Raw genomic sequence first — 8,232 nt, forward strand, 5'->3', positions numbered from 1 at the left:
TTTTATGTAATCCGGTATTTCGTTCCATATTTTGGGGCCAGTATAACGAATGTTGTGTTGAAAGATTATTTTTCTATCTTTGGGAATGAATATTTGATTATTTGAGCGGGTATCAAAATTATGTATGTTGGAAACATGCGTAAACAAATCACGAAATTTGTGTGGAATTTGAGAATTTAAACACCTGTAGAGAAACTGACATTGTCGAAGTTTATTGATGTCGTCTAATTTCAACAATTTTAGGGAATGAAACAAATTTTTAGTATTTGCTAGTGGTATATTGTAATCTGGAGAAATAATACGCACAATTTTATTTTGAAGGGAACATAATTTCTTAAGATGTGTTTGGTATGTGTTCGCCCAGACCAAATTACAGTAATAAAAATATGGCAAGATTAAAGAGCAATATAATGTACGCAATACAGTTTTAGGCAAGTAAAAACTTAGGCGATGTATTATTCCAATATTTTTTGAAACTTTGTTCTCAATTTCATTTATGTGATGTATCCATGTTAAATTACTATCAATAATTACGCCAAGAAACCTTGTACTTTCAACTCTGGGAATAATTTGGTTGTTAAGTTTCACCACTACATGATTAAAATCAATACGCCTTGTGGAGTTACGGAATATAATGTAATTGCATTTTTTATAGTTAATGGTAAGCTTGTTTGCACAAAACCATTTACAAACATTTGTTAGTTCAGTATTTACAGTTTCACACAAGTGATGAAGATTTCTATCAGAATAAACAATATTGGTATCGTCGGCGTACATGATAAAGGAAAGGAGATTAGACGAACGATAAATGTCATTAATAAATAGAATAAACAAAAGTGGGCCAAGCAATGACCCTTGTGGTACTCCACATTTAATTGTCTTAAATTCAGACTGAACGGAGTTATAAACGGTGCATTGTTTCCGATTTGAGAGGTAACTAGAAAAAAGGTCGAGGGCAGTTCCACGAATACCATAGTTAGTTAGTTTTGATAAAAGTATATTATGATTAATTGTGTCAAACGCCTTTGACAAGTCAATAAATATCCCTATTGCGAATGAGTCGTGCTCAAAGGAGTCAATTATGGTATTTGTTAATTCGAGAAGAGCTAGTTCTGTTGAGTGGTCACTACGAAATCCGTATTGAGATTCAAAAAGACACTTGTTATTTTCAAGAAAATTATAGGCCCTTTTATAAATAATCTTTTCCAATATTTTAGAAAATATAGAGAGCACTGATATGGGTCTATAATTACCGATCTGCTCTTTGTCACCAGCTTTAAAAATTGGAGAAACTCGCGCAATTTTCATTTTTTCAGGAAACACCCCAGAGGTTAACGATAGATTGAATATATGACATAAAGGTTCGCTAATTAGTTCGATTATAAGTTTAACAATCTTAGGTGAGCATTCATCAAGACCTGGGGCTTTATTGTTATCGAAACGCATGACAATGTTACATATTTCACGTTGGCTTACCGGATTTAAAAACAAAGATTTTGAATTTGGTTCAGATAGATAAGTTCTGAAATCTGTATTATTTTGAGGAGTGATATTAGCTAGCTTTGGACCGATTTCAACGAAAAAATTATTAAAAGCATTTGCTATTTGGAACGGGTCTGACGACCGACCTTCGTCACAAACTATGGTGTTGGAGGTTGATTTTTTTCTTTTATTTAATATTGATTTGATCATTTGCCATGTACGATTTATATTATTTTTATATTCTTCAAATTTAGATTTATAATAATGTTTTTTAGCCTGCCGTTTCAAACAGTTAACTAGTTTAAGAGAATCTTTGTATTTAAGTTCGTTTCTAACTGTTGGTTTATGGATATATTTTTTATATAGATTGTTTTTATGTCGAATAGATTGAAGCAAACCATCGGTCATCCAGCATTTCAGTTTAATTTTCTTACTAGGTGTTTTTTTTAATGGAAAATTGTTATTATACAATGTAGTAAATTTGGTTATGAATATATCATATGATTCATTAGCATCCTGCATATTAAAAATTTCATCCCAATTTGAATTTTCGATTTCGCTTTTAAATTTCGCAATATTTTGTGATGTAAAAGACCTACGGAGTACGTTATGATTTGTCGATTTAATTTTACTAACATTCATGTAAGTTATATGAAATATTGGTAAGTGATCTGACACGTCAGAGTATATCACTCCACCTTTACTATCTAAGTCAAATTGATTTGTTAAAAAATTATCTAAAAGGGTGGCACTTGTCTTAGTAATTCTTGTGGGCCTGTGAATTAAAGGGAGAAAAAAATTACTGAAAAGACAGTTCACAAAGTTCTTACTTTGAGAATTTGAGTTGTGTTTTAAAATATCTATATTCAAGTCGCCCGTCAAAAATACCCTTTTATTTTCCCTGGAAAGACGGATCAAAAGGCTATCAAACTCTTCAATAAATGAATTAATGTCCAACGATGGGGCTCTATACAGGGTTCCTACAATGATATTTTTCCCTGAGCACTGTTCCAGTTCGATGAATAAAGAATCGCATGTTGCTTCGCTTAAATTAAGGTCACTGCGTACTACGAAATTAAAAGAGTCATGGATATACATTCCAACTCCACCACCTCTAGAATATTTCCTATTATTGCAAACAAACGAGTAGTTAGGCATATAAACAAGGGGACTTTCGAATCTTAGCCAGGTTTCGGATATGGCAATTATATCAAATGTAAATTTCAAAGAGTTAAGACAGCTTGAAATGTCATCAAAAGAATTTAAAAGACTTCTAGCATTAAAGTGAATGCTTGAAAATTTACCGCTGCTCGGGACACCAATATTTTCAAAGTTTGTATTAAATTCTTCATAACAATAGTACCGAGAGTCATTTGAACTCTCAGTATAGAATTGGAAGTCTGGGTCAACATCGTCATTTGGGACAATGCTTTCATGTGCTAAAAAAGGATCAAAATGTAAATGAGAAATTCTGTCAAAATTGTCTTCTAAGGGTTCATCAGCCGATATTACATCATCGAGCTCGTTATCATTCAACTGGTTGAAAGGAAATAAGTGTTCAAGACAGTGTTTACAACAAGAAAAATATTCGTTCCAGTCATGGTTCCGACACATTTGCTTACACATGTAACAATATATGCGATTTAGGTCACTGAATTCTTGTATAGGTTCACTCGTCATCAAAGTAAAAATTTGTCGCTTTATCATGTAGGAATTTCAATCCAGACTGATACCTAATTTGACAAATGTCATTAAAATATATTAGGTTACATACTATGTGTATTGTAGCTTTGGCTTTGGGAAAGATAACAAAACCTATGCAAATTGTTGTTGCAAATTGAATGAGTGCGAACCAAATAAATACATATTGAACGTCAATTGCACGTCGTTTGGTATACACGGTAAAGTCATGCCCACAAGAAGGTTGGAGGAAGAGAATAAAGTTAGTAGAAAAGGAAATATGTGAAGAAGAAGAATTTGCCCTTATAATTAAGCTAATTTGGTACAAAATTATAAACATCGTGGATATAAAATCAGTAGAAAAATTCATCGTATAACCACTAATAACCACTATAAGGAGCCAATTATAAGGCAAAAGAATGATTAAGTGGATGCGTCTGCATCAAAAAGTAATATGCATTACGACATGAATTATTCAAAATAAATTGCTATGAATGATATCATATCTCTTTCCTTATACACATTTTGTGAGTAAAAATAAATACCATAAATCTGATTTTTTTTTTTTTTTTAAATACATTTTTCGTGGTCTTGTCATAAATAAAGACATGAGTTCTTCTTGAGAAATTAAGAATAGTTGGACAAGATAAACTTCAGACAATCAAAACTATAAAAAATAGATTGAATCAAAAGACGAGACTACCTGCATACACCATAGTTTGATGATTTTTTTATATATAAAGACAATGAGACAAGTATAAAACGCAAATGCATGCAGTTACCTTTTTATCCATATCTTTTTTACATAACTGATATGTGCATCTATATTATGTAATCAAGTAAATTTCCAAAAATCTTGACAGTGCAATGTTGTTATATAGAATTAAATACTTCATATTCTTCAAAATTGTGATAAAGAAACTTCGTCTAACAGTAAAATGACCCTTCAGCAGATTCTTGTTTTATCTTATTCTTTTTGTTTACAAGCTATAGGTACATCAATTTGTTTACAATAGTTTTGTTTCATAGATCAAAGTTGCACATCTGAGCAGAAAAAAAAAATCATCAAACTCCGTTTAGTCAGGTGTGTTTACATAAACCTTTATATATATATATATATATACATAATTATGTAAATCATTCAAAAACTCATTAGGCCTGAATATTGCTCAAAAACAATATTATAATACATGGGCATTAAATATCAGTCAGTACAGTCAATTAAATATCATTATTAAAGTGGATTGATATGTATTTACAAAAAATGAACCTATAGAAACCATAATAAAATCTTGATCATGGGAATGCATATATGCCTTTTAATAATAATGTAAACATTTTCATTCAGAGTGATGTAACAAGATTTCTTACATCTAAAAGACAAGGCACACATTGTACATACAATATCTCACTATCTGAGATCAAAGCCAACATCATGATTCGAGACACCCTCAATCTCAATCCTGACATAATAACAAATAGAGGTCAATGTTCATCACTCGCCAGAATGGAAAGGATACTCCAAGTGTCCAAGGTTTACTTAGATGATGTTGTTATGATTATTATCAGCAAGAAATAAATAAACATTGTACAAAGAGGCAGAACCATGGGTACAATTACTAATCACCGTGATTACTTAATTGACTTAATCAAACAATGGCTTAAGTAATCCTTTTTTTTTTTTAGATACATATTCCTCAGAATTGTTAATCAAAAGGTCATTTTACTATATATAATACAATATAAATCTTACAGGTCAACAATCATGAGAAATAATCACCATAGAGCAACGGCCATAGCTGTACAAGTAGTAAGATTCTGTTCAGATATGTGTATAACATGGAGTTCTACCTGAGATGTACAGTCTTAGCACTAAAGAAAATTCATATAGATGTGATAAATACTGTAATGGTGGTGATCTCTTTTCCTCTTAAAAAAAAAATCAGAGGTAATTATCAAGATACAGAAGAGTCATGTCAAGGATTGATCTCAATACCAGGTATTTTTCAATGTAAATGCCCATGGACAGGATGGAGCTGACGTATCAATCAATAAACAAAGATCTTAGTTTAAAAAAAATACTTATTGAAAGACAGTAAAGAGAGCATATAGGCAATGACCTTATATGGTACTTGTTCTATCTTTTCTTGATTATCATATAGAGTCATTAATATAAGACTAAGTAAATATGCGTATAATTATAAAGGTATCATAATATAGGGCAGAGCCCACACTCTCTGTGCACTTATCTTATTTTTTATTATTTTTAATATAATACTGTGCATTATCGGATCTTACTGAGTAAAGGTTAGAATAAAAATATATCAAAATTGCAAATAGGCAAGTGACAGCCTGACTGATATTGATGTGATGAATTACTAGAATGCATTTACTAGCAACAGACTATAGGGATGATAAAGTTAGTAAATTGCATTAGGACAAGTATTCAACATGTTCAATGAAAGGAATATTTGGACGCCAACGTCAGTAACATGGCCAAAGGGGGGGGGGGATCAATATTGGGATCAAGTTTTAGGCCTATGCTAAAAAGGTACACCTACTGAAGTGAATCAATTGGACAAAATTGAGTTCTCACTCATTTGTATAAAATAGATTGGTTTAAGGCAAGCTTCATAGAATGTTGAATAATTATGATAGTCATATAAGCAAAGCCAGTGAGATGTGGTGTAGCTTTTAGCTTATTAAGGACGTTCCACAGTTATGTTTGTGCGCATTATGATCTGCGCATAGTTTACACTCTGCGCGCTGACGTCACAATGAATGAACAGGTGATTAATTAGCTGCAGGTTTGAGCTGATTTTTCTCATCTTCTGCACTTTAACTGCAGATCCTATGTGTTATTTCATGAAACTAAAAAATTGAATTATTCCATGGACCATTCAAAAAAAATTCTCTACAATTTCAAAATACTTTACTCTGCAGTGCTGCCAAAAATCACGAATATTACCCCGAGTTTGAATAAATTGTAGAGTGGTTTTGATTTTTCTTCACATAGATACAAAGCATTCGGCGCATTTTTGGTGTTTTAAAAAGCACATTTGCTCTAATAAAAATGCTGATAGTTTAAAAACAAGCACATGAACCCCTATTTTTTAATGTTTGTACCTCTTAGGTATACCTTCCTCTACAACTCTGCAAATTTTGGTGAAAATGACATGGATTTTGAATAAAGTGCAGCATATATTGTACGTTTGTAGTTTGTTACTGAAATTTCACATTTTTTAGATTGGGATTTTGTTATCTTTTACGCCATTTTTAAGAACTGGCAGTGCTGTTAAACTTAAAATTGCAAACAAATAGCACTATAAATAGATTCTCCATTCTAATGATACAATTATTAACTCTCTTGCGAAATTTGATGACTTTTTCATGTATTTTGACTGAGTAATAGAGGTTTAAACTCAATGTAGTAATCTTGGGCGGTCTAAAAATGCCAAATTCGTTTGAATGCGCAATTCTTAAGAATATCAATTTGGGTGAACTTTGAAGCTCTATAGCAAAAAATCAAGCACATGGACCTATGTTAATTTTTGCATATTTCGAATATTAAGGTTCTAAAGTATCTATGAGCAAAGTTTGGTGAAAATGACATGGATTTCACTTTAACTGTGGAACGTCCTTAAATGAAAGAATCTCAATTTGATATACCATTTCACATGCTCAAATGAAAACAAATATTATTGACAACTAAAGTCTAGTTGGTGATGCATAATAATTTTAAAAAGCAAAGGTCTAGTGTATAAAGGATGTAGGTTTACCCAGCAAAATGTTGAAGTATCAAAAGTTCTAAAATACAAGAGTGATACATAATTATCATAAGTTAGTGACCAACATCCAAAAAAGGCATGGTCACTGGCGGGGTTGTCACGTACGGTATGTGGTGGGCTAAGAAGTAGAAAATGTACATTTTCATATGCCGTTACATTGATTAGTGCGTAAATCTACCTTATTAGCAAATTTCATGTAATAACAAGCTGTAAACATGAACGAGACCATTACTACTCCTGAGTCTAAGGTATATTTAATATAATTGTTTAAAGATGCCTATATAAAGTATGTCAACTAGGAGCTTGTTTCGCTTAGTTTGATTTATATCTTTGCTTATTAAAGGGTTTTCTCTAAAATGAAGGAAGAGTTTTCTCATGGACCTAGGTCCATGGTGTTACCCTATTAAATATATTATGCATTGGGTTATTGAAAAAGAAAGCAAAAGTGTATTAATTGGAAAAGACAGATTCAACTCCTGCAATTAGAAGGCCATAACCTTTGACGATCCCATATAGGTGACAGGTCAAGAATCCACCGAATAAATGCAATGCTAAGGAGGTTTGTAATTACCACACATATCATGCATACCATGGTTCAAACATTTTTGTTGAATCAATGCGTTATGCTAAATGGCCAGTATACATCTTTTGAGTTCAGATATTCAGTTTACATAACATCCTATGTTATGAAAAGACTCATCAAAATATAGGCTTAGTGTTTGAAAAATATCACTTGATTAGCTTATGAGAGACTAAGATTGATGACAAAAGGTATTCAAGAGCACCAAATGCACTGATATTGAAAATAACGCAAAAGCACTGATTTAGGCCAACTTATGAATCAGAGATATGTGAAGTAGGGATTCATATTCACTAATTTGGCAAAGAGTCATATTACAGAGCAAATAAAATGCCATCATGGTATAGTTTATGTTCTGTAAGTAATGTTTTATACATAAAGTGTCATACGGAATATGAAAGTAGATACGTTAATCAGAGAGAAAGCGTTGACTTCTCACCAGTTGTTATTATAAAGCAAAGACAAGTGCCATCATGAAATATTTTTGTACTTTAACTTATAGTTTATACATTTGCAGATGGACACAATATAGTGATTGAAAGCATAGATTTCTCACCAGTTTCACGGGGTTTACTCTGTGTATATGTCCCACGGAGCTCCGGCTTTACCCTTGTCCCGTGTTTCTAGTTGAAGCTTTGTACCGATGAGGCGAACTCTGGTAGATTTACCCTTGTCTTTGCGTAGTGAATAAGCCAATTTCTC

This window comes from Lytechinus pictus, chromosome 6 (genome assembly GCF_037042905.1).
Source record: "Lytechinus pictus isolate F3 Inbred chromosome 6, Lp3.0, whole genome shotgun sequence".
Lineage (NCBI taxonomy): Eukaryota > Metazoa > Echinodermata > Echinoidea > Temnopleuroida > Toxopneustidae > Lytechinus > Lytechinus pictus.